The sequence below is a fragment of the Lissotriton helveticus genome, chromosome 7 (genome assembly GCF_964261635.1).
Source record: "Lissotriton helveticus chromosome 7, aLisHel1.1, whole genome shotgun sequence".
Taxonomy (NCBI): domain Eukaryota; kingdom Metazoa; phylum Chordata; class Amphibia; order Caudata; family Salamandridae; genus Lissotriton; species Lissotriton helveticus.
The window spans coordinates 875,303,958-875,331,480 of NC_136068.1; the positions used below are offsets into that span (position 1 = coordinate 875,303,958).

Here is a 27,523-nt window from a genome sequence, read left to right on the forward strand (position 1 = left end):
ATTCTCACTTCAGCTCTATTCCACCTTGGTTACTCTGTTGTCTCGTCACTTCTACCCTCATCACCTCTTGTGGACCCTCCCACTACATCCTTCCAGCATACTGAGAAAAACTCCCCTAGCAAGACCCAAACAGACTCAATCACCCCTAGATAACTCATACCTACTCCTTCCCCTAAAGATTGATGCTGCTTTAAAATTCTGCTACCCCCTCCTCCCATCCTCCTACAGGGGGTCACCTGATTAACACCATCATCCCTGATTGCATTTCAAACTGACACACACCAACCCAGTACACGCTCATTCCCTCTCAACTTGATACACATTTCAACTCCGCTGTTGGAATAGCCATTTCAGAAAGACAACAGCATCTCCCTTGACTGCATGCTACACAATAGTGGGTCTGCAGTCAATTACCGTCTATAGACATCTGACTTGATCCAGCCTCATAATATTGACATTCTGATCCTCACCTAAACATGGCTCAATGTGTCATATAGCCACGCTCTAGACTTTGTTCTTCCTTCCAACTATGTTATGTTATGTTATGTTATGTTAATTTATTTCTTCTATAGCGCTCGACTACTCCGAAGAGCATTCCGGCGCTTTGGTGAAGAAAGAACAGCAAGCAAAACAACCACATAACAACTAAAAGCAGACACAAGAGAAAGATCAAGTTTTATTTAGTAAAAAGCCACGTTTTTAGCTCTCTTCTAAAAGTAAGGAGATTGGGAGCCTGTCTGAGAGAGAGTGGTAGCTCATTCCACTCCTTCGGGGCTAAATAGCGAAAGGATCGACCCCCAATCCTTGCACGCCTGATCGCTGGGGCTGTCATTTGAGATAGATAGGATGATCTCAGAGATCTGCTGGGTACATATCGGGAGAGGCGTTTTCTTATGTACTTAGGGCCAGATCCATGTAAGGCTTTGAAGGCAAAAGTCAGACACTTGAAAAGAATTCTTTTAGCGATCGGCAGCCAGTGTAAAGAATTCAGTAAAACTGTGGCTCCTGCTCTTCTCGGAAGTCCGTAAATAGCACGGGCTGCCGAGTTCTGGACTACTTGCAAGCGGTTCAAAAGATATTTTGGTAAACCCAAAAAAAGAGCGTTTGCGTAGTCCAGTCGAGATCCAATCAAGGCCTGGACAATAATCTTCCTATGCTGGAAAGACACTAGAGGAAGAAACTTCCTCAGCATTCGTAAAATGCCAAAGCATTTGCCTGAGAGGCACGAGATATGTGGCCCAAAGGACAATTCACTGTCCACAATCACTCCCAAATTTTTTGCCTTGAGAGACACATTGTCAGGAGGGAACAAGTCTTGTGGCCACCAAGCTTTCCAATCTGGTTCACAGGTGCATCCAAAAAAGAGCAGCTACGACTTATCGGAATTGCACTTTAGTCCATTACACCTGAACCACTCAAAGACCGCGCTAAGGCAGTCTCTGATCTTTACGCCGTCGAATGACCCGCCCCTATCACAAGTGAATAGGAGCTGGGTGTCATCGGCGTAAGATACGATCTGGGCGCCAAAGGATTCCGCGACTACCGCCAGAGGGGCCATAAAGATGTTAAATAGCATGGGGCTAAGAATGGAACCTTGCGGAACCCCTACCTCTAGCGGAGTCATATCAGCGGAAAAAGGGGGCGCCCAGATCGTTTGCTACTACTCTATTTTGCGTCGCGACCGAGAACATTGACGTGGTCGAGGTCTGGTACTCATTCACCCAAACTCCCTGAGATGCTGAACCCTGTCAACGACTCATTTTCAGCCCTTCAAAGGAATGTGGGAGGAACTGTCCACATCTACTACCTCCAACCTCAAATAATGTAATTTACCACCCACTGGGTCAAATCAACACCTTCATCAAGGTCTGCATAGTTTTCTTCACCTGGCAACTAATCAACTTAGACAACAATATCTTTCTTGGTGACTTCAACATCCACTGGGGAGGCGTGGGCAACAGTTAGGTGGACATGTTTAACTCCTCTCTCAATGCCAATGATCTCCAAAAACACTGCCAAAAATCCTCACACCCCAAAGGCGCCATTCTGAATCCGATAATCTCCAGCTCCCACAACTTAAAGACATATGACCCCATCCCAGCCAACTGGAGCAAGCTCCATCTCACCAGATTTTGACTAAGCTTTGCAAAGGAAGAAACAATGCAATGAGTGAATCCTCAAAACCACATTCTCCCACATCAGAGCCATTGCGAATTCTGCAAACAATAGACTGAATCACTTGTTCAAGGTCATTGCACAGACTACAAACCCTTCCACCACTTAGGCTCCTAAGTCATCCATGGCTTGAAGCAACAACTTCACAGATTTGTTTGATAAAAAAGTTAGAGATATCCATATCTTGTTGCCTATCAATGGCTCACATGAAAGGGTTTAGACTCTATCATGCAAGTCACTACAATCATGGTCATCTTTCTATCCAATTTCCAAACAGGACCTACAATAAACAATATCCAAAGTAGAATCCTCAAACCACCACCAGGAAGCCATTTCAGGTTGTATCAGCAAATCCCTTGTCACACACCTTTACCCCACATGGACCACCATAAGAAACTCCTCTCTCAAAGAGGGTTTCTTCCCATAAAGTAAATAAATGGGTCAAATCACACCTCTCTTGAAAAAACAACCTTTTGATCCAGAGAACCTGAACAACTACCGCCCAGTCTCCACACTCCCATCCTAAGACAAAGTCATTGAAAGTTACGCCTCAAACATTTTAACAAACAACATTCTAGATTCTCTCCAATCAGGTTTACGCCAGGGTCACAGTGCAGACACTGCAATCCTCTAAATAGTCGATGAATCCCTCATAATCCTCGACTCCGTCAACTCCTGTCTCCTTGTCCTCCTAGATTTATCTGCTGCATCTGACACTGTCAACCATCTGGACCTCCTTCATACTCTTGGACTTTGCATGGGATGTGGAGGCACTGTCCTTAACTGTTTCTCATCATAGCAACCCAACTGCTCTCAAATTGTGAAATTGGTAAACTAACCCTCAAGACCAGTCAGTATTCTCCAAGGGGTCCCTCAAAGCTCAATCCTCTGCCCAGCCATCTTTAACCTCTACTTGAAACCTCTCTGTGTAATTCTCTGTGCCTGGGATTAATCATTGTGGCCCCGATGCTCTGAACCCCCCCTCACACCCATGGATCATGCACAAAACCTCAGCATCATCCTGGACTCCTGACTCATTGAACTTCCAAATCAACACAGTTTCATCTTGCTGCTTCAGCACATTTTGCCTGCATCTAAGATCTTCAAGTGGATCCCCACTGAGTCCTGAAAAAAGGTCACCCATGTGCTCATCAAAAGAAGACTCGACTACGGCAACACACTCTACATTGGCACCACTCAGAAAATCCTAAAGAAAATGCATAACAACTAGAACGCCTCTGCCAGACTCATCCGGAACATCCCACACTGCAGTCACATCGCTGGTCACCTGAGAGACCTTAGCTGGCTACCTATCAACGGCTACCTATGAACAAAAGATTCACCTTCAAGCTCCTCACCCATGCCTACAAAGATCTCTACAATGCAGGAGCTGCATTTATCAACAACCGCCTCTCCTTCTACACTCCCACCAGACATCTCCGCTCTGCCCAACTGGCCCTGGCCACCATCCATTGAATCTGCAAGACCACGGCTTGAGGAAGACCCTTCTCCTACCTTGCTGTGAAGACCTGGAACTCACTGCCTCTGCACCTCAGGCAATCACCATTGCTGCAGCAATTGAGGATGGCCCTCAAGACCTGGCTCTTCGACTGAACTGCAGATCCCCCCCCCACGCTCATCACATAGAGATCCTTATGGGTGAGTAGTTGAGCTTTATAAGAAACCTGATTGTTTGATTGAGTGATTGATTTGCAGAAACTCTGGGATTCTCTTCCCCCTCTATGCCGACGGCACCCGAATATATATTTGAAAATCTCCTCCCAGGAAGACGTGGCCCTGCTTTCAAAAACGCTCTAAATATTCAAGATTGGATGCCCAACCAACATTCAAAAATAAATCAACTAAAACAGAATTTCTTTTGATCTCGACTCCGAAAGCAAAAATGCCAGTACAAGAATGGAAGGTCAAACTCCCCACCCTGGATGTCTGCCACAGCATTGTTCAGAGTGCCAGATCACTCAGCATCACCATTGATAATCATCTCAATTTTCACAGGCACATCGCAGCCATGGCCAACAGTGCATGTCACCAACTAAAACTCGGGGCATCAGACAATTGATTCCGGAACCAAATAGTGGTGCGGTCTATTGTTCTTTCTAGACTAGACTGTGGAATTCTACAACTCACAGGCATTCCCAAAGTTCACCTAGGCACACTGAGAGCACCACTACATGCTGCAGCAGTTTTGTCTTGGGTCTCAAGAGATTTGACCCAATTTTCCCTGCCCTGCTAACCCTCATTTCACTCCCCATTGAAGTGCGGGCCCAATTCAAAATTGCTTGCATTACTCACAGAGTGCTGCTTTTCTCCTCAGTCTCCTATCTAAACGGGAAACTGAAAATCACTGGAGCAAACATGGTTTCCAGAAATGCCCAATCCCTTTTACCGAAACCCTCTCACCATTAGCAGAGAACGATACAAGAACCAGTCGTTATCTGGAAGTGCCACTTGAATCTGGAACTCTCTGCCTCCCTCCCTCTCTCTGTCTAACCACCTGCATACTAACTTTCAAAAACGACCTTAAGCACTCCTGTACTACACTAACCAGGATGCAAAGGGGTAATGGCACTGAGATATGAGGCAGTGGGCCCCTTCCCCCCCTTATTTTTATACTGTGTTTCATAATTTGTGGTTTTATGCTTTTCTTGCAAAAACTGAATAAAGATTTTAATGATGACCATAGTACTTACAATTCAGCTGAGATAGGGATGGTAAATCCCATCTGCCTAAACTCTAAATAAGGCCCATTGTGTGCATGGTATATAGTTGCTTGGAAACTCAGAATTCTGGCCAATTATCCCTTGGAGACCTCATAATAAAAGAGCTCTATTGAAGTTACAATGTGTCACCCTGCAATGAATGCATGGTGTTATTAAAAACTATCTATCTCTGGGTCACTTGGAACTAAATGATTGACAGATATGGTTTTCAGTTATAAGAAGCCAAAGGGTTAGAGGGTGATGTGTAATACACAAACGTGGCTCCTTCAAGAAGCACAATAAATCATTGTATCTGGTGATTGCCTGATCAGCAGTGTGTATGGGCAACGTTTGATGCTGAATTGCTGATCTTTGATTGATCAAGCCCTGAAGACCTTTAGAGAACGCTCTAAATAAATAACATGCATGTTTTTGACATCTATGGTATTCCATCTAACTCTCGTTTGATATGGAGTCTTTGAGAAGATTTTACAGCAGTAAATACAAGGAGCCGTAATTATGTACTAAGAATATGAATACAAATTAGACTGATATCAACGATTACTGGTATTGAAATGATTCAGTAGTCACTGTTACCCAAATTGCTACTCAGATGCTTCACGTATTTCCCACAAAACGAAAAAAAAAGATGAAATAGAATTGTATTTTTTGCCAGAGAAGGCATGTGAATTCTCCTGTGAAACTAGATATTTTATCTTTTTGATACAGCTAAATTGAAAAAGCTATTACAATATAATGAGAGCTGTGAAAATTGAAAATACATTTAACAAAAGCTTGAACCCTGTATCCTTTTGTGAAATTAATTGCACCGCAGAAATAGTGCATTCTATCTTCTGTTATTTCAGTAAGAATCAAGGATGTCAGCAAGCAGGAAGGACCTCCGCTTTAGATATCTTTGTACCATGATGACAGGTCGTGATCAGTAATGAAGGTGAAACCAGCTACTGTTATGGGGTTGCTTCCCTTGTTCCATGCATGTTTCAGGGACATTTACAAGAGCAAGTGGACCTTATCTATTAAAATCGGAAGGAATTTCTCTTTTAATCAAACGTCTCTAATATGTATGGGACAAAATGATTAAATCTTTCTGCAATTTTCGTTTTTTTTTACAAATTTGCCATTTTATTTTTTTCCGTTAACCGTGATTTTTCTTTTCAAGGTACGTATTACTTATTACTTATACAGTTTGAATATGTGTGTGAATCCTCTTATGTTTATCTGTGACTTGAATTATTTTTGCAGGTAGCTTGAAATGGCCCGTGCATTTCAGCCCTTTACAACAGAAACAGACGTTAAATCCTATTTTTTTTTTTTAGACACAGCAATTTGCCCAGAATTACATATTGTTGAGCTGATGATGGGTTTGAACCTACCTGGTTCACCAGTTTCAAGGGCAACAGCTCTAGTCGCTAGGCTACATATAGTAATAATGATATATTTAACTCATCTACTCGCACATTTTGAATAAATTGCAGTGCATGCTTTGGCATTGACACCATAAAGTAATGTAGTTTGTGTAGTGAGCCATCCGGCCACTACAATACAAAGTCACACTATGCAGCCTCAGGGCCTGGCTTTGTCCCGATTATATAAATAAAGGTGCAACCACCGCTCATGGCTGATTGCACGTACCCAGTAACTAGTGTCCAGTATGGTGTCCTTTGCTGCCTTGGGGTTAGCCCCCAATGGTGTGCACACCTGTAGCTAGTAACCCCCTACATTGGCCAAGAGGGGGGTGACCTACTGCATGGGCCAAACAGCAGTGTTGCAACAAAAAAAAATACGCAATAGATTAATTGCAGATTCACTGCTGCAGATTGTGCCTAGTACATTTGAGAGGGTGTGGCTTAACAGCCAGAGCTGCCAACGTTTGATCTGGGGAACCAGGGGCCTCATTTATGAAAGCCTTGCGCCACCGATGCGTCACTTTTCCCCATGTTAAAAGTGACGCACCGGCGGCGCAAGGCCTTCACAAATAAGGCCCCAGGTTTGCATCTCGGCATCAACTCAATATCCTGTGATTCCGAGCAAATCACTTAATCTCCCCATGCCTACCAAAAATGAAAGTGCCCTTGTGTGATGTAGCTGGTGCTTATGTAAAGCGCTTTAATATCTAGGGGTTGAGTTCATAAAAACTGGACAAAAAAAACATGGAAACAAATATAAGGATAAATCCATAGACAGAGAAAAATAAACATGCCAAGCAGTTAAAAAGCAGTTCTTGAAACCACTGTTATGATTTTCCATCCTGTAACTGGTACATTCGGAGATGAAGCCCCTGTTGTATTTCAGAATACTGCTGTATGTCACCTTAATTTCTGAGATGTGGAAGCAGCAGTTAGTGTGCCATGACTGGACTCAATATCCCATGGCGCTATAAAATTCTAACTCGCCCATGTCAGCCCAATCAGAACAGCTAAACGACACATGACAATCCACAAATGGACTTCATTACTGAGGGAGCAGGGGAAGTGTTCTTGCCAGTGGTTCGAAAAAATGTATAATTAAAGTCAGTTGCACACCTATTCTGTGTGCGCTCCCGTTACTTTCGAAGTGCATGAACTCCTTCTTCGTGTTGACCCATAAAATACAAAACAAACGACGTCCTTCTTTAACTTATGCACGCACGTTGTTGTTGCTGCACCTGGCTGGAAATATTCAGAGGAAGCCAGAACAGTAATAATCATGAAACGTGACCACTACTAGCATTGAACGTTTAAGGACATATTACTGGCATTGTTGTCTCACTCAGAACCCACAGGCTGCAATGCTCCTAGCTACAGAATGGCCACTCACCAGTGGCAGGTGAAGTAACAGTAGATGTCGTAGCACCAAATGATAACGTGCTGCATGGCTGAGTACTTATAAAATCCCAAAGGCTAGACCTACTTGCTATGCCAATGCTTGTTCTTACTCTTGCTGGTTATTGTATATTAGCCGTGCAGCGCTGTAACAAAGTCATTCCTGTGCCCTGGGCACTCTAATTTTTTTTGCTGACCTGTACTGGTGGTAACTGACTTTTACAGTCCCATGCACTTTTCTGCATCATGGTGCCCCACTTATCACTGTCAAATAACTCAATTAAAACGATGGCCTAGTTCGCTGGCACTGACTAACCTTCTTCCAAACTATGCATTTGGTGGAAGAAAGGGAAGGCAGCCAAGTTGGCTTACATTTCTTGGTATTTAAGTAGCATAGCGTACCCCTCACACTGGAACTGAATTTGTAGATTTTGAGTGTTTTTATTCATCCCGGCTGCCACATCTTCGGGAAACGAGCTCCAAAGGCTAGGTACAAAAAACATTCAACCTGGACCACAATGTGAGAAACTGGAACATCGATTCTCTAGTCTAACTGTTTGTGATCTGCTGATAACAGGTTTACGTTGCACACCATGGTGGATATGTTTGCCTGAAGACAGTTTGGCATCCTGTATGGTACTTAGGAGGAAGTTGACAAACCTGCTGGTGTGCACGTCCAGAGTGCACTCCATGTAGCTAAGCAGCACGTCCTGTTGTTGAAGTGATTCCCACCCTTCCATGTGCAGCTCTCCGTGCTAGGGCTTGTTTTGCTTGGTCTTGTCTTTAGTTTGAAATGCCACTCGGACCAAGGATTAGAAAGTACAGCACAGCCCTCATATCTGATGCTGGTGCAGTTCTTCTGCAATGAGAAATGCGCAGAATACTGCAAGTTACAGCCTGGGTCCTCGATGGCATTAAGGTCTTCTTGGCTGTTTGTGCAATGGTCACCTTCGGTGATTTTTGTTGTTATGCTTTGTCCTGCCAGTATTGTCAGAATGCGCAAGGGGTGCCCCCCGGGTGGCCCAGGTTGCATGTTGGGAGGACGCACTCATTGCTTATCAACTGAATCCATTGATGCAGGGGCACGTCCCCTGTGGAGTGCGAGGGTGCTCTGGTGTAGGGGCCAGGTCTCATCACAGGTGTCTCCTTCATGTAAGGCAAGTAGGGCCTGCCACCTCCTGAGAGAAGGTATTGGCTTGCTCCTTTTTCGTCCTTCAGAGGGGCAAATCTGGTATTCAGGCCCCCACAGCACCACAGCATTCTACGGCTCTCTGGGTAGCCTGTCCAATGAGTCTCTGTTCCCCCGCAGCCCTCACTCACTGGTTACCAGCACCCACGCTCGCTACGGTGCAGCATGACAAGTTTGCGCCTCACCACTTTCAAATGTCACCAGCCGCCACTGCAGGGCTCTACCTAACCAGGCCCAGTGCGATGCTGAAAAGACACTTAAAATACACTGAAAATACCTACATACACTAGGGTACACTATGGGCATGCCCTCCCTATAAGACCCTAGCACATAATATGACGGGGTTCGAAACTACCATTAAGTCCCTAGTATATAATAGGGCACTTCAGTTTAGAGGCAATTATCCGTACCTGCACTTGCTGAACCCTGAGGTCAGTTTATAAGCAGCCCTCTGTTGCAGGACTGCTTTTTAAATGCAAATTGTGCCTTAAAAAAATATAATCTACAATGTTTTGGCATATTAGGTACCCCCGGGGTCTCCCCTGTGTGTCCCGGGGTGGGGGGCCAGGTATTTATCAGGAAGGTCCCTATAAAATGGTTTTTATATGCCCTAGGGTTAGGGAAATTGCACATTTCACTCCCCACATTGCAGTGAAGTGCTTCCCAAAATCAACATTTGTGCTAGGTGTCATGTCATCCCGCCTGACCCTCGTCTGTGTACACAGCAGGGGGAGATGGAAGAGGAGGAGCCGGAAAAGGAAAGGGAAGTTTAGTTAGGGACGGGCATTGAAAGAATAAAGAAGCGTCCCCACAGCTCCGAGAGTGCGTCTGCCTTTGGGGGGAGTTTAAACAGTTCACTGGCGACGAGGGTGGGATCGTTGGAGACCCGCCGCTTCTGCCCCTCGCTGCAGCATTCGAACGAGCACGCAGACGAAGACTCACCTGCCTAAAGCACCGCGAGCAGCAAAAGAGCGCGAAAACGCGATCGGAATCGCGTGAAGAGCCGTGCGCTGCCAGAGTGCCATGCAGCAGTAATTTGGAGCCACATAAAGGTTGAGTCCAAGTAGTGACTAACCTTGTTGACATTGAGACTAAGAGACTCACGTCCTCACGGTGGCCATCTTTAAGTCAGCTACTGTGCTAGAACCCTACTGGCTCTCACCCCGGCGGCCATCTTTAAGTCAGGCAATTCACATAGAACATCAAAAACATGTGAATTCCTGTGAATAAAGCTCTGCCCAGCCTGAAGAGCTCGTGTTTTGCTCAGGATGTCAGTAGAAGCTGACACCTCACGCCCCAACGCCATGGGATCCACCCATCAAGTTCCCCAATTGCCTCCAATGATCCTGGGAGTGTCATACCTGCGCCCGCCTGAACCCTTAGAACTGACGTCTGGAAACAGCATGGGACCCATATGGAAGAGCTGGGCTGAGGACTTCGAGGATTTTATGACAGGTTCCCAAGTACAAGATTCCAAGCAGAAATTGATAGCCCTGCGAAATTTAATAGGGAAAGACATTGCGCAAATTATCAAAGAATTGCCTGCTGCCAACACCTCTTTATATGAAGACTAGCAGCCCGTCCCGATGTTGTCCGGGCATGAAATAGAATGTGTCATCCCCCGCTTGAGGCCCGGCTGTTTTGTTTGATGTTGTGCTTGTGGTGTAAAGTCGTTAATGCAGAGAGTTGAGTGGGTGACAGCGCGCGCTCGAGACGCTGCGCGTGTCGGAAAGTGCAGTCACTTCAAAGGTTAGTGTCCAAGCAGGCGCGCTTAGTCGCATCATCCGCCGCCTGAGCCTGGCTCCAGCCCTGGTTGATGTTGTGCGCCTGGTGTCGTTTGTGCAGAGAGTTGAGTGTGTGACAGTGAGCAGGAGACGCTGCAGTTAGTGTCCCTGCAGGCACGGTCCTTTATACAGAGAGTTGGCTGGCTGACAGTGTGCAGGATACTGTGCAGTTATTGTCCACGCAGGCACGATCAGTCGAGTCTGCCCCCGCCTAAGCCCCGGCAATTGCCGCGCCCATTAGCCACGCCCCTTGCTCTCGCGCTATTGCCGCACCCATTGCCCTTGGCCACGCCCCCGGCCCAACGCACACGTTTGTTTTCCACACACCCTCAAGGCACGTTTTTTTCGGGGATGTGCCGCGCGATTGTTGCCATTTGTCATGCCCATTGGCCACACCCCTTGGTGCAGCGCAATTGCAATTACTGCTCCCATTGGCCTTGTTCACGCCCCCAGCACACGCCCCCAGCACAACGCACACGTTTAAGGAACGTTTCTTTTTTCGTCATGGCGCGCCCCGCCCACGCCCACGCCCACGCCCACAAGGGACTACTTTGCTGGTAAGGTTCTTTTACCTTTCAAATGTATATGGTGGGCATCTGTATAGCCTATGTCCTTCTGCTGCAACTGCCCTTTCCAATGCTGTATTGGGTGTTGTGATTGGTGCTGTGGTTCCTGAGATTACCCGCCTCAAAGGTTTGGGCTCTCTCTTTATAATATTAGTATGGATATGGATGTAAAAGGAGCCCTAGATCGGAAATTCCTCCATAAGCGAAACCTAGACTACGAGCGATACGCGTTCAACCTTGCCTCCCAAGAAAAGGATGAATCAATGTGTGACTTCATTGCTCACATTCGGCCCTAGCCCGGTATTGCAAATTTGACACGTTCAACACCGAAGATGCCCTGTGACTACGCATTATTGAAGGATGCCAGTCAGAATCACTGCGCCGCCGATTGCTGAGGAAACACTATACGCTTGAAGAAATAGAGGAGCTCACCACTTGCATTAATGATCAAGCGGACGACCAAGCACAGAAAATGGAAGCCAGTAAGTCTGAAAAAAAGGAGCAAGCTTTTCGAATGCAGTCTCACGTGGTCCTAAAGCGCCACTCTGACCGCCGCAAGGTGGGAAGACCGACGCAGACCTCCCGAGCAACCTCGTCGGGCAATAAAGCCCGAAGCAGTCGGACAAGCAGACCAGCCTCAAAATGCTACAGGTGTGGACAGGACTACCTGCACTCAGGACAATGTCCCGCCATAGGACAGCAGTGTCACCACTGTGGAAGAGAAAATCACTTCGAAGTAGCCTGTCAAACGCGACGGTCGGAAATGAAGACGGCCAAGTCAAGGTCAGAGACCCGCCACCATGCAAGAGCAATAGGAAGAAGGAAAAGCCACTCATCCAGCTCATCAAGGTCGAGCGTCCAGTCAGTCAACTCATATAGATCTCAGAGGTTGACGTCTCGAGAATCGTCGTCTCCCACGCCTGTGTCACTAGACAGCAACGAATACGTGTGTATGGTGTCAGACCCTGACAGACTGAAGAAATATCCAAGACTGAACATTCAAATAGGGAGTCACCCTGCCAAGTTCGTATTGGATTCAAGAGCATCCCTGAACTACATATGTGCCATGAATATCACAGTATGAAGCCTCAGCCAAAACTGGAACCAGTCGCAGTCCGAGTCTACACTTGGATGTCCAGAAAACCCCTTCCATGCCTGGGATAGTTCCGCACGACTCTGACCTACAAGGACCGACAGATCCAAGCCCACATCCATGTGATCGAAGGTCCTGACGCAGCGGATTGCCTTCTCAGTCTGCCGACAGCAGAACGCCTCAAACTTGTCAAACTCTTATACACAGTGGATGACTCCCCGAACATTATCAACAAGTTCCCGAATCTCTTCAAGGGCCTTGGTAAGCTCAACCAGTTCAAGGTCAAGCTACACATCAGTGAGCAGGTATCACCGATAGCACAACACCACAGGAAGGTGCCGTTTCATCAGCAACAGGCAGTGGATGACGAGCTACAAGACCTGCTGAGGACAGACATCATTGAACGATCCACAGGACCCACTCCCTGGGTATCAGCCGTGGTGGTAGTGCCCAAGGAAGGACAAGACAACAAAGTACGCTTATGTGTGGACATGTGTGCCCCGAACACAGCCATTGAGAGGGAACGACATCCAGGACCCCACATCAGTGATATGATTGCCCGTCTCAATGGAGCAACTGTTTTCTCGAAGCTGGATCTCAACAAGGGGTACCACCAGCTAGAACTGCATGAGAAATCCTGTTATATTACCACCTTTACCACCCATTAAAGCCTGTTCTGATATAAACGCTTAAATTCCGGAATATCCTCAGCCGCGGAAATCTTTCAGGAAGCCATCCGGCGGGTAATCCAGGGTATCCCAAATGCTTTCAACTACAGCGACGATATCCTAGTCTTTGGAGAAAAAGCCTTAGACAGGGTGTGCCACGCCCTACTTAACGTCAACCTCCCACTCAATCCGGATAAATGTGAATTCCACAAATCCACGCTAAAGTTCTATGGACATATGTTTTCCAAAGACGCAAGAAACCAGACCCTGAGAAAGTGTCTGCCCTTGCGGACACTCCACAACCACAACCACAAGACATCAGTGACCTCGCTCCTTCCTGGGAATGGTGAGCTATTGTACCCGTTAAATCACTGTGTACACAAGTCCCGTGGGTCTGGGCGCCTTCCTGGCACAGTCTAATGATGAAGCAGACCAACGTCATGTCGTTGCTTACGCCAGTCGTAGTCTCACTGACATGGAGAAGGCTTACTCACAGCCCGAGAAAGAAAGTCTCGCCATCGTGTGGGCCTGTGAACATTTTCACCTGTTTGTATACGGGAAACACTTTACACTCATCACCGACCACCAAGTGCTTATTACCATCTTTGGCAATCCACGGGCGAAGATGCCTCCACGGATAGAAAGATGGGGTTTACGCTTGCAAGACTACATCTACACCATCGTCCACAAGCCTGGCAAAGCGGAAAACCCAGCGGACTATATGTCAAGGCACCCACAGTCCCACACGCTAGAACGATGCTCGGTAGCAGAGAAGTACTTTCAATTCGTCATCGACAATGCATGCCCTCTGGCAGTACCTCTAGAAGCCATTCGCGAAGCATTTGCTCAAGATCCCACTGTTCAGGCTATCATGGTCCGGATACGCGCTAATTCCTGGAGACATCTGGACCACAGCCACCAATACGCAACTGCTGAGGCTCAAGAACTCGTGGCATTTAAACATGTCCAAGAAGAACTATCAATCAGCACGGATGGTTTATTACTGAGAGGAGGGAGGATAGTCATTCCTCAGCGGCTGCGTCAAGGGGTCATCAACTTGGCTCATGAAGGGCACAGAGGAGTTGTAGCCACCAAGAAAGCACTCCGGGAACGCGTCTGGTTCCCATCACTCGATCAAATGGTGGAGGCCACACTCAAGTACTGCGCCTCATGTCAGCTAGTGGGTCGATATGAACCACCAGCTCCCTTGCAGATGTCTGAACTACCTGATGGGGTGTGGTAACAAGTGGCTATCGATTTCTTCAGGACATTAAAATCAGGCAGATATAGCATCGTCAATATGGATGAATACTCCCGTTTTCCCATCGCGCATCAAGTGTCCTCCACAAAAGCGACAGCTGTCATCCCCGTCATCGACAAAACATTTGCAGCATGGGGAATTCCCTTAGGAGTAAAAACAGATAACGGACCACCGTTCAACAGTCACAAATTCGCCGAGTTTGCAAAATATCTCAATTTTAAACGCCGGAAGATTACCCCCTTGTGGCCTCAAGCTAACGGAATGGTTGAGTGATTCATGGGGACTCTTAAGAAGATGGTTCAGCAAGCAGAACTCGCTCACCATGACATCCAGCAAGTGCTGCGAGCATATAGGACAATGCCACAAAGTACTACGAACCAATGCCCCGTCACCCTGATGCTCGGACGCATCCCTCGCACACGGTTGCCCGCGTCGGACACCGTCATGCAATCCCGAACCGTGACTACCGATCACGACACTCTGGTGAAACTGGACCAGGAAAGGAAGTCCAGAATGAAGGATTATGCTGATCAGCGCAGACACGCATGACAGACGGACATTCATGAAGGAGACTGGTTGCTGGTAAAACGAGACCGTCAGATGAAGGCAGACAGTCGATACCTCAATCACCCACTGCGAGTCTCCGGTCGAAAAGGGACTATGATTACAGCTGAGGCGGAAGGCAAGTGAATAACCTGAAACATATCCCACTTCAAGAGGTGCATTCCCGCCGCCCACACTCGACTCCAAGACTGTGGTTCCGATACAGACTTGTCGAGCCAAGGAGAAAACAGTGATGGGGGACGCCCCAGCTCAGCGAGGCTAGAAGACACCAAAGATTGCTGTACTCCAGAACAGGCACAAACCAGCCACCCACGGAGAACAACCAAGCGACCTGTTCGACTCATTGAAGAACTCTGAGAGACAGTAAGCATTATTGTACAAAAGGGGGAGGTGTCATGTTGTCCCGCCTGACCCTCATCTGTTATAGGGCAGGCGGAGACGGAAGAGGAGGAGCCGGAAAAGGAAAGGAAAGTTTAGTTAGGGACGGGCATTGAAAGAATAAAGAAGCGTCCCCACAGCTCCGAGAGTGCGTCTTCCTTTGGGGGGTTTAAAGAGTTCACTAGGAGCACTGTGGAGTGAGAATCTGTAATGTGTTTACATATTTAGAACCACTAGAGTCTCCCCTAGGTGTTTCATGGGTGGGGGTGATGTAGATATAGGCATGGTCCTTATAAAAGATCTTTTATAGGCCCTGGTGTTAGAGAAATTGCCCAGTTCATTTTCACCATTTCAGATCCCCAGCCACATAGGTTATCATGGTAAGAAGTTGTTAAATAATACCTAACATCAAGGATGTCATGAACATGTCTTTTAAGGACTTCCTAGAGTGGTATTGATAAATCAAACAATATGCTATTGTTGAATCTGACCTACAATGTACAGACAAGAGTTTATGAGACTTTCTTATCTGTATGCCAAAATTCAGCCTACCAGTGGTCTGTCCTGATTGGTCATAGTTAAATGGATTAGCCAAGATGCTTTAATGAGGTGCTCAGTAGCCCCTGGGTTTAGAGAGACATTCTGGGAGGGCAGGATTCTAGTACATAGGAATGCCAGAGCAGGGGAAGGGGTTTCAAACAATATTCTTCAATACAAGGAGGAGACAGGCAGGAGAAGTCTAGTCTAGTCTCGATACTTGTATTGCGCACATATCACATCCCGGGGGAGTCTCATGGCGCATGCGGACTATCCTGAGATGGGAGAATGGGCCAGATGTTGGAACTAGCAGAAAAGCCGGGTTTTCAGTTTTTTGCGAAAGCTCATAAGTTCCGTGGTTGTACGTAGGCTCAAAGGGAGTTCATTCCATAAGGATGGTGCCATGAAGGAAATGGCACGACCGCCATTTCTGGCAGTTTGAACTCTGTGTGGCGTGAGCTGTGACTTTGTGCTGGACCTCAGCTGTCGACCAGGCAGGTACCGTGTCAATTTCTGAGTCCAATATTTTGGTCCTCGACCATACATGTGTTTATGAACCAAACACAGGGTCTTGAAAACAGTTCTTTTTTTTACAGGGAGCCAATGTAGGATTCTCAAACATAGCAATGAGGGGGATCGTCTGGGTAGGTCTAAAAGCAGACGAGCAGCCAAAATGTGTACAACCTGTAGTTTCCTGATATGTTACTCGTTTATGGCAAGAAGAAGTGAATTTCCATAATCTAGCCTATTTATGATGAGGCCCTGAACCAGAATTCGACGTGCTTCGGTTGGTATCCATTTAAAGACCTTGCGTAGACTCCGCATTATTCCAAAACAGGTGCCTACCGTATGATTTACTTGGTATTTCATGGATAACTTGTTGTCCATGTGGAACCCTAAATTACGGACTGATTCTTTTGGGACGGGACACTCCCCTAGTTCCGAAGGCCACCAATCTTGGGTCCAATGCTCACTTGCTCCTCCAAATAGCATAACTTCAGATTTTGTGCCATTCAGTTGGAGATGATTTTGGCCCATCCAGATTTTTACCTCTACCATACACGTTCTAAAACGCCTTTTGGTGTCGCTTGCGTCAGGGCCAAATGTGACCAGTATTTGCGTATCATCTGTGTAAGATAAAACGTCAAACCCGTATGCCCTGATCACTTTGGCCAGGGGGGCCATATAAACATTAAAGAGCGAGGGGCTCAAAATAGAGCCCTGAGGCACACCTCTTATAACAGGCCGAGTACTGGCCAGAGTATTATCTACTTGCACTGTGGTTGTTCGATTCGTCAGGTAACTGACAAACCATTTTAAAACCTGCCCTCTGACACCACACTCCCACAGTCTTCTAATCAAGATCTGGTGGGAGATGGTGTCAAAGGCAGCCGACAGATCTAAAAGGACAAGAATAGAGGATTGATGTTTGTCTAGGGCAAGTCTAATATTGTCGGCAACTTCGATCAGTGCTGTTTCCGTGCTGTGGGCAGCACGGAAACCTGACTGTGAGGAATCGAGTAGGTTGTTTGTCTCTAAGTAGTTTACCAGTTGTTCATTTACAAATGCTTCCAACACTTTCCCGGAATATGGCAACAAGGAAATAGGGCGATAGTTTAAAAAAGCATTTGCGTCGGCGCCGTTTTTTTTTTAATATAGGTTTAACTCTTGCCGCATTCCAAATTTTTGGGAACTCTGCTTCTCTCAGGGATTTGTTTAAAAGGCCAGAAAGAGAGTCTACTAGCGCTGGGGCAAGGGTGGCAAATAGTTTGGAAGTTAGTTGGTCACTGGGGAAGCCCGATTTGATGTTCCGTCCTACTAGCATGGTTTTTTCATTGTCCAGAAAATCAAAAGTGGCCCATCTCGGGAAAGAATCATTTATATATACAGGTTCTTTCGTGTGTGAGTCCTGTTCTAGATATTGAAGGGGTGTATTTTCCAATTCAAATGGTTTACATATATTTATGATTTTATCATCTAGGAATTTAGAGAGGTCTTCCGTCCATTCTTCAGTTTTTGGTGTTGATTGCGGACTTTTAAAGGAGGTAAATTCCTTTAAGATATGGTGAAGCTCCTTAGACGAGTTCTCGGCTTTAGTTAATCGTTCGGCTAAGTGTGTTCTTTTTCCTGTTTTTATTTCCTTCATATATTTGGTATGTAGGGTTTGATAGGTTTTACGATTATTTAAATTTTTACTTTTCCGCCAGGTTTTCTCAGCATTTCTTGTTAAGGTTTTAAGGTTTTTTAGTTGGTCTGTGAACAAGGGCGAGATTTTCTCCCTACAATGGACCATTCGTAAAGGGGCGATCTTGTCCAGTGCCTTGCAAACGGCGGATTCCAGATGCATGGCTGCAAGATTAACACTTGCCTTCGGATCTATTTGATCTACCACAAATTTATCAGTGAAGGCAGCCAAAGTAATCTTTTTCATGTTTCTACAAGATTTTTTGTCTTTATTACTAGCTATTTTTGGTCTGTAGCTGTTTATGGCGAATTTCACCAAATAGTGGTCAGTCCACAGTAGTGGAATAGGGGTGGCCGTCGAGACATTAGGAGAATTGGTGAATAGGAGATCAAGCATATATCCAGCTTGGTGGGTGGGGCCTGTTTTCTTTTGAGTCAGTTTGAGGGTATTCATAGAAGAGATTCATTTTTCTGTGTCAGTATTTGACAGGTCATCAGCGTGATAATTGAAATCGCCCAGTAATAAGAAATTGTCCGCTGTCAATACATGAGGGGCTATAGTTTCCAGTAAGGTGTTAACAAAGTCTCCTTTATTTCCTGGGGGTCGATATAGCAAAGCCCCTGTCCATGTTTCTTCTTTTCCCAGGCCATTGACTCTGAAAACTATGATTTCCGATTCATTTACCACAAGGCTTTCTATAATATGAACATTCATGTTCTCCCTAGCTGCTATCAATACTCCTCCCCTCCTTCCCCCTATTCTATCAGATCTGACTATAGAGTACTGTTGGGGGAAAGCAATATGAAGGTCGGGAATGGCGTGCTCATGTAGCCATGTCTCGGATATAAAGCACAGATCTGGCTTTTCGAGGTCGAGAAGGCTCCATATCTCCAAAACATGCCTTGGGATGGATCTAGCGTTGAAGTAGATTGCCGTATATTTTGCCTGTGCAGAGCTAGTGGGAGTGGTCTGAGTGACATCTGTCTTAGTACGAGTCTTCACTATTGGCTCTAGGTTAACAGCACAGGGGGCTTTCCGAAGGTCAATTAATAGTGTCTCTGATGCCATAAAGAGGGGACAGTTTAATTCTAAAAGTTCATTACGTGCATACCTGATACGAGGTGAAGTCATTGTGGCCATTTCAAAGGGTGAGGAAGACTAAGCTAGTGCTTATTTACAACCCTACTCTTTGAACCCAGCCAGATGGCAGGTTTAAACAAGGAATGAGAAGAGGCAAGGGGGTGGGCAATTTAGAGATGTACCATCCTGAAGGTTGGCTTCACTAGCTCTTGTCTCTCTGCTGAAAAATCAGCCTTGTTAAATCATGGAGAAATTGTGCTCTCTGGGAGACTATGGTGCCACACTTTGGAGTATATGGTCATACTCTGGGGTGTCACCGTGCACCTCATTGGACAGAGTGCCCTCCTGCTAGACCCAGAGAACTTGGAATAAGTATATGGAAGGGGCAGAGTCTCTCAGATCTGCAGCTTGAAACAAGAAGAAGGGGCTCATGCTGAGAAGTTTGATTTACACCCACCAGACCCTGTACTCTGACTGACTGCACCTGCTGCACAATCTGCAACTATAGCCCTGTGGAACTACTGTGCTTCAAAAGGACTAAAGAGTGGACTCCCAGCAAGCTACAGGTTAACACAGCTCACCTGGACCATCACCAGCAAGAATCCCCAGCCTTGAGTACTACCAGTGGAATTGTAAGTGTTTTGTCTAAGTGGATTGTGGGAACTGAAGTCCCAAACTTTAAAGGATCATCTTAGAGCTTCCAAACCTTGGAAGTAACTTTTAGACATTTTGGGACCCTCAAAGGAACTTCAGGAATAAGTTCCAGGCGTTTGAAGAACTTTGCAGCAACTTTGGAATTAAGCTCCATAAGTGGACCGACTTCACCTAGCCAGCCAAGCAGGCGATCCTCAACAGCGAGCTGGCCTGTAGTCCAGGTTTGTCCCGCTGAAAAGCCCTAGAGCTCCGATTTCGAGAGTTTGACTAGGAGTTGGCTGAAACCCAAGCTGGAGAACCCTCCCTGAATCCGGCCTGGTGAATAACAGCGAGGGACCCCTGAAGATGAAGGTCTGTTAAGGTTTCTAAATCCGAATGTAGGAGAGGTGACCTGGACCAGCCATGACAGTCAAGCCACCCACCTTCAACCTCGAGCCGGCCTGAATCTCTCGTTTGTCCTTCTGGAAAGTTCCGGAGGTCGGACTCCGTCAAGCTTGACCGGGAGCTCATCGCAAGGCAAGCCGGTGAACCCTCACTGAATCCGGACTGGCTGAGAGCTTCAAGGGACCCTGGAAAAAAAAGCCTGAGAAAAGTTTCTAATTTAGAAGATAAAATCTTTGACCAAGATCTACCACGATGTGTAGCTGTGCAGGGCTCCATTGCAGTCGGACTGATACTTTGACTTTGTCCTGGTCTAGGAAAACCAGATGTCCCAATAAGCTCCATAGGCGCTATACGCTTTTATGTGCCCTACATTGAATTTTTGTTTTTGTTTCAGTGTTATTTTAAAGATACAAGTATTCCCGATTTTTATAAATTAGTTTTGGATTTTTATTGTGTGTTGTGTATTAATTATTTACTGAGCTGGTGTTTTTAAATGCTCTACATGCCTATCTTTGAAGTTAAGCCTGTCTGCTCGTAGCCAAGCTACCAGGGGTTGAGCAGGGTAATAATATTCTAAGCCCTATTCTAAACCCTGTATTGTGTTAGTGGCCTTATTACCAGTGGCAGATGTATATTTTCGACTACTAATAATTCACTTTCCAAAAAGCGGTCATTCTTGTATCTTGTATTGGGATAGGTTGTGTGTAAATTCATCTGTTTCAATTGGTATATGTTTCTTTCAGGGAAAAACTACATTAAACTGATTCTCTAGTACATAATACACGTTATACATACAATTTTAAAACATGATAAATATTACCGAAAAATAACTTCTGCACAAATAGGTTTTCATTTACATTGACTTTGTCTTGCTTGACATCAAGGAAGGCAAAGTTAGTGAATTTTCTCAGCGTTTTGGACTATTGCATAATGCGCTATTCATATCACTGACCAGGCAATTCTACCTATATTTGGGGATAATTTTTTCTTTCGTTCAATAAAAGTTTAAAATTAAGTATTGTTTTTGTAAATGTCCTAATTTGGTTAGTGGCGACTGATCATTTATGTGAGCAGTGACAGGTAGTTTAAGGCAGTTTGCTTAGTTTCTAATAAAAACGTCATAATACGCATGTCATGACTTTTGTTTTTATTAGGGGTGCACAGATTATTGACAAGACAATGGTAGTGATAATAGTAGAGCGGTCTTAAGCCCTTTAGAATAGTTGTTTATCATTCGGTGTGCTTTGAATATATACGTATCTAGAAGGACAAAGAGGATCCGAAATTAAAATAAATTATTTACATAATACGGATAGGTATTCTTTATGTCATATCAGTAGGCCTGCACCAAATATCATAGGAGGAACATTTCACAATCTGACAATCTGAATTGTTGTATGGTAAGGCGTATTCAGAGGGTATTGCTAGATCAGAGTTAATTTGAAAACAGGAACATACTGTTTTAACCACTGTGAATATTGCCTAATCAAGCTGCAGTCAAGCTTGGCATGCAAGGGTTGCTGCAAAATAAATCACTGGTAAGTGCTTTTATCTGCATGATCCTTTACTAATGTGAACATTTTTAATTCAGTGCTTAAAACAGTGAGTCGGTTATTCATTTTATATTCATATTTTCAGAACAGTTTAAACAGAGTTTCTGAAGAGAGTTGATGTTTTGAAAGAGATTTTCATACCTTTTATTTCAGTAAATACTCTAGAAAATATGTGTGGAATTTTGTAAATGCATTGACAAGGGTTAGAGTGTCTTTACAAGTCTTCTCAATCAAAGGTTTCCGTGCATCTCAGAATCACTGTCTTTTAGTCAATTTGCAGGTTGGTATCATGAGGAATAGCCTGGAGATGGCCTGCTAGAAAACTACCTGTCTGTTGATGCAACCATTCTGCTCCTGATTCTCCAAGGTGCTACCTTCATATACTGGATTTAAGCTAGACATGCCTTACATCTCATTGTCTTTGAGGAACCCAGCAGACAGAGCAAAAGTGTCTTAATAACAAATGTCCTCTGGTGGTGAAGGCAAGATGGATCCACTTGCTACATGGCTATCAGCTTGACTACCCTTACACTACTGACGGAACACATTGGCTCATGAGTAGGCTGGATTGGGGCAAATAAGTTTTCTCCTGATGATGCAGTACTTAAAATATTGGCCTTATGGTCCTCTGGAAGACAGTACCACACATTTATTTATTTATTTATTTATTTAAGAGTTTTATATAGCGCTACTAGACCCGGAGGTATCAGAGCGCTTTACATGAGGAATTTAGCATTTAGCATATTACAAACTTTACAGAATTTACATGAAAGATCGTTGCGAGGAAGAGGAAAAACAAGGTTATAAAAATACATCTAATGATTAGATCATTACAAAAACAGAAGATATTAAGGAGCAATGGGAGCGATGGAAAATAGGAGTAGGGGAAAAGAGGGAGCAGGGAAACGTGGGAATGAGTGGGAGCAGGGAGAAAGGAACTGACAAAGGATGGAACAAGACGGCAGGTCAGGATCAGAGAGGAGGGTGAGAAGGAAGATGGGGACAAGAAAAGGGGTTCTGAGAGAGGGAGAGGAGGTCATCGGAGGAAGATATAAAGAGACAGCAGCGAAAGGACGAGGAGTGCCATGCACCAATGTCCGGCTGGGTAGGTGACGGCCGCGGGCACCAGACTCCTCTATAGCCGAACCAAGCGGCTCCACTGGGCATCGGCCATGTCGTCTCAACGTCTTTACATAAGTTTCCACAAAATTATAGAATTACACCAGTTACAAGTTACATGAGGAATTTAGCATTTAGCATATTACAAACGTTACAAAATTTACATGAAAGATCGTTGCGAGGAAGAGGAAAAACAAGGTTATACAGATACATCTAATGATTAGATCATTACAAAAACAAAAGATATTAAGGTGCAATGGTAGCGAGGGAAAATAGGGGTCAGGGAAAAGGGGGAGAAGAGAAGGGAAACGTGGGAATGAGTGGGAGCAGGGAGAAAGGAATGGACAAAGGACGGAACAAGATGGCAGGTCAGGATCAGAGGAGAGGGTGAGAAGGAAGATGGGGACAAGAAAAGGGATTCTGAGAGAAGGAGAGGAGGTCCTCGGAGTAAGATATAAAGAGACAGCAGCGAAAGGACGAGGAGTGCCATGCACCAATGTCCGGCTGGGTAGGTGACGGCCGCAGGAGCCAGACTCCTCTATAGCCAAACCAAGCGGCTCCACCGGGCATCGGCCATGTCGTCTCAACGTCTTTAAATAAGTTTCCAAAAAATTATAGAATTACACCAGTTACAAGTTACATGAGGAATTTCGCATTTAGCATATTACAAACGTTACAAAATTAACATGAAAGATCGTTGCAAGGAAGAGGAAAAACAAGGTTATACAGATACATCTAATGATTAGATCATTACAAAAACAAAAGATATTAAGGTGCAATGGGAGCGAGGGAAAATAGGGGTCAGGGAAAAGGGGGAGAAGAGAAGGGAAACGTGGGAATGAGTGGGAGCAGAGAGAAAGGAACGGACAAAGGACGGAACAAGATGGCAGGTCAGGATCAGAGGAGAGAGTGAAAGGAAGATGGGGACAAGAAAAGGGATTCTGAGAGAGGGAGAGGAGGTCCTCGGAGGAAGATATAGAGAGACAGCAGCGAAAGGACGAGGAGTGCCATGCACCAATGTCCGGCTGGGTAGGTGACGGCCGCGGGCACCAGACTCCTCTATAGCCGAACCAAGCGGCTCCACAACACACCACATTATGCCACTGCCCCACGTCACTGCACTGGACACCAAGTTTGCAGTACGGAGCACAGCAGCCACACTGCTCTACAACATACCTTAGAACCATTGCTAAAAGCCAATAGCTCTTGCTAAAGACTTATAAGGACCCAAAGGCGAGACCTATTGGCTACGCCAACGCTTGTTTAATTCTGCTGAGACTTTATCGTGTTACATGCTGTTTGGTGTATGATTCACGGCAAACATTGTCTGCCCTTGTTTTAAAAATGTACAAGGAAAAGAGATACATAGTTTCACTGAGGCTTCTGGTTGTCGTGGGAACAGGTGAGAGGGTCATTGTGAAGAAGATTCTTTGGAATGTTGGTGTTTAAACTGTGGATGACAGTTGAGGGGAAGGGGGGTTCACACTAGCCTCAGTTCCACAATTTGTACAAAGAAGAAATGGGCAAGGGGAAAGGTTTGGCGGTCAGAGTTCTAAGTTAATACTCCAAGGAGACAGATGGTGACTGTGCCCGTTCCTGGAGAGTTCTTGACCAGTATTGTGCGTCGACGTTTCGATCCTAATGTGCCCCGGTTGGTGGTCACGCGGATCTTTATCAAGACAGGGGGCGTACGGGGGGAGAAAAGGAGGGGGGTGACTAAGTTGTTTAGATTTCCGGAAACACAGGAGGCGAGAGTCACACACTGTGCGTAAGCCAATAGGTCAATCTAACATGGAGGAGCACTATCCAGAAAAGCAGGGTGCCGGTTTGCATCACTCGCGGTCGCTCGATCGAACCTTTCCCCTTGCCCATTTCTTCTTTGTACAAATTTTGTATATACTTGTAAATAAGTGTCACTGTGATTTTTGCACTATTCACTTTGTTCACCAACAGTCACTTTTTTCACCTATAATTGAAATTGAAATGGAATGAAGTAATTCCGGTGTTTTAATGTGACTTTGCTCTTTCATATAAACAATTTGAATTATATTTGTTGTCAGAGAGGTCTTCTCTTTTTATTTGTTATATTTTGTTATGAGCTAATCTAGCCTTTACGTAAAAGCAATTTACTCACCCGACAGAACCATTTTTGTCTTTAACCATACATACCCAGGTTCTGAGGGACACAGGGTTACCCCTTTTTGGTAAAAACGTGTATCTCACTCGTCTCCCCCCCTCAGACAGGAGGAGCTGAGGATGAGCCATGTCAGGATCCAGAGTCACCATCACTTTTTCCTTCGGAAGAGTGCCCAAAAATGCACAAATCACTGCTATAAGAATAGCCAGGATGCCCAGAAGAATATGACCATAACTTGTCCACAGGTGACACGTCAAGGAGATTTTCACTTGCTTTATCTTGTCCAACAAGTAGGTTAGCGGAAGGCTAAATTTCTGTATACTTAGCCGTGTTCCAGCAGAATTAGCCTTAGGTTTCCGATGTTTTATATTATCAAACCTGTGAAATATGCTCTTGATGCCCTTCAGTAGCTCAACATCCTGCTGCTGACACTTCTCCATTATGTTGCTGATCAGGTCCATCAGTGCTGGTTTCTGATTCTCCTGCTCACTAATGCTTCTAAGGACCATCTGTAGACTTTCTTCATGCTTTGTTTTCATACTGCTAAGCTCAAGTTGTTTCTTCTGCTCCAGGCACATTTTCGTCTCCTCAAATGTACTCAGGATTTTTATCTCCTTGTTCTTGACTGCTTCCTCCATCTCTGTTATCCTTTTTTGATCTTTGCAGTGAAGCACCTCAATGTTCTCCAGACTGTTCATCAATGTGGCCAGACAACTGTGAAGTTTGCCCTTGTACTCCTGGGCAGCCTCGCCAATGGGGTGCGCCGAGTGAGCCTTGTGGCCCTTGCTCTCTCGACAGATGATGCAGATGGGTGGGCTCCTGGTCGTCATCACAGAACAGGCTCAGCCTCTCCCCATGCTCTCCGCACAGCTCCGCTCCCTGGAGCCCCCTGGTCCGGGCCTGAAGCTGTTTTATCTTTTCGGCCAGGTTCGCCAGCTGCTTGTTAGGGAGAAGGTTTTTATTCGGAAATGTCCCTTTGCACTCTGGTCAGGTGAAGTCTGTCTGCAGCCCCTCCCAGACCGCGGAGATGCAGGACAGACAGAAGGCATGGCCGCACTCCACGCACACATGGGAAACTGATTTAGAAACTACCGGATGAGTTATAGCCCCAGCAGACACAATTTGGATCTCCACTAGCAAATCTACTGTCTGCTTATTGAAGTACATTTACCTTGCAAATTTCATCATATCTAGAGATGACGTGACTGATAACTGGGTAAGGTCATTCTTTATCCCTTCTTCCACCAACTTGTTTTCCTATTGCTCATAGAGGTATCGGCTTATGGACAGGTTTTCTGTGCCAGATTAAAGAGAAGCATTGCTTGGCTTTGCAACAGTAGACTCTGACATATTCTACCTTCTCCTCTTCCAGGGTGCTAGGGTTCCCATCCTTCAAATTGGAAAGACTTTGTCATCTTTAAAAGAGTGTCCAGCATGTGTTCCAGCCCCTGAATATAATTCTTAGCTCTGCGCAGAACTTGCCAATTTGTCACCCCATTAAAGTGATCTGTCTCAGGGTAGACAGTGTTGTGCAGTTGCCTGACATGGCTTTCAAGGGTTGCCTCTTGACTTGCCTGTGACAAACTCTGCCTTGCCACGCGGTGCTCCAGCAGGTGAGGATTGAAATCAAAAGACACCCTGGAGAAGGACCTACTGCTGTCATTATCCCTGTATGCGGACAAAACACATTATTAGTTGAGTGGGCGTGGACTGTACATAGAGGTAGTTTTATCTGCGGATCTCTGTTCGCACTGTAATAGAGCAGAGATTTTACTCAACAATATTGTGACAAAAAGAAACGATTATGATAAAACGTTATGCAAATGATGATGATCCTGTGCTAAGTTCTGCTTTTTTGAAAATGACATCCAAACTATGATTCAGACACTGCATCATCAAAGCATGGAGATGGTAGAACAGTAAATATTATACTTCATATTCAATTTCAATACACGTGACTATTAACCACTATTAATGAATTTGATTTATGATTTGATAATGTAATATTAATGAAAACAAAAAAATGTATACACAGTAGATTCATTTATATGTAAAAAATATGACTTTATTGTTTAATGTTGTAACCTGTGCACCGAAAATGACAAAAGAAAAGTAGGTGATACACAGGTTTAGTTAAAGTTGTTTTTGTGATACTTTCCTCTAAAGTACATTTTATATATGTGTGCCTTGAATAGCATTCACATAAAGAGATTTATATGTCTAAAGTTGAGACATACATTTTTTATGAGTATCTTCTTACACAAATCTTGTATTTATCAATGTATTCACTTATGAAATTAATAATGTTCGTTATTGATGCAAGATTTATAATTCACCATAACTCATCGTGTATTAGCTGTATTTCATGTAGGCCTCATATCTTGCTATCTTTTCCAACACGAACTAGTGAACTGAATAGTCTGAAACTGGTGGAAATATTCAGCCACGTTACTATTTGTATTTTAGCTCTTAAATGTTTCCTTTGACATCCTCAGTACAGCTCAACTACAATTGCAACAATTTATTTTTACATACTAGAACAGCTGCTTGGGAGAGGAGTATCGACGAGTTAGCAGTTTTTTCTTTCCTCTCTGAAATATCTTTTTGTTCATATGACTACGCTTGCATGATTTAAGGAAACTATGTAACTTGAA

The 27,523-nt window shown here is 45.0% G+C and overlaps 1 pseudogene; it reads right to left on the reverse strand.

Annotated features, from left to right (window-relative positions):
• Positions 1–21,827: 21,827 nt before the first annotated feature.
• Positions 21,828–26,545, reverse strand: LOC144767107 (stimulated by retinoic acid gene 8 protein homolog; annotated as a pseudogene).
• Positions 26,546–27,523: the final 978 nt, after the last annotated feature.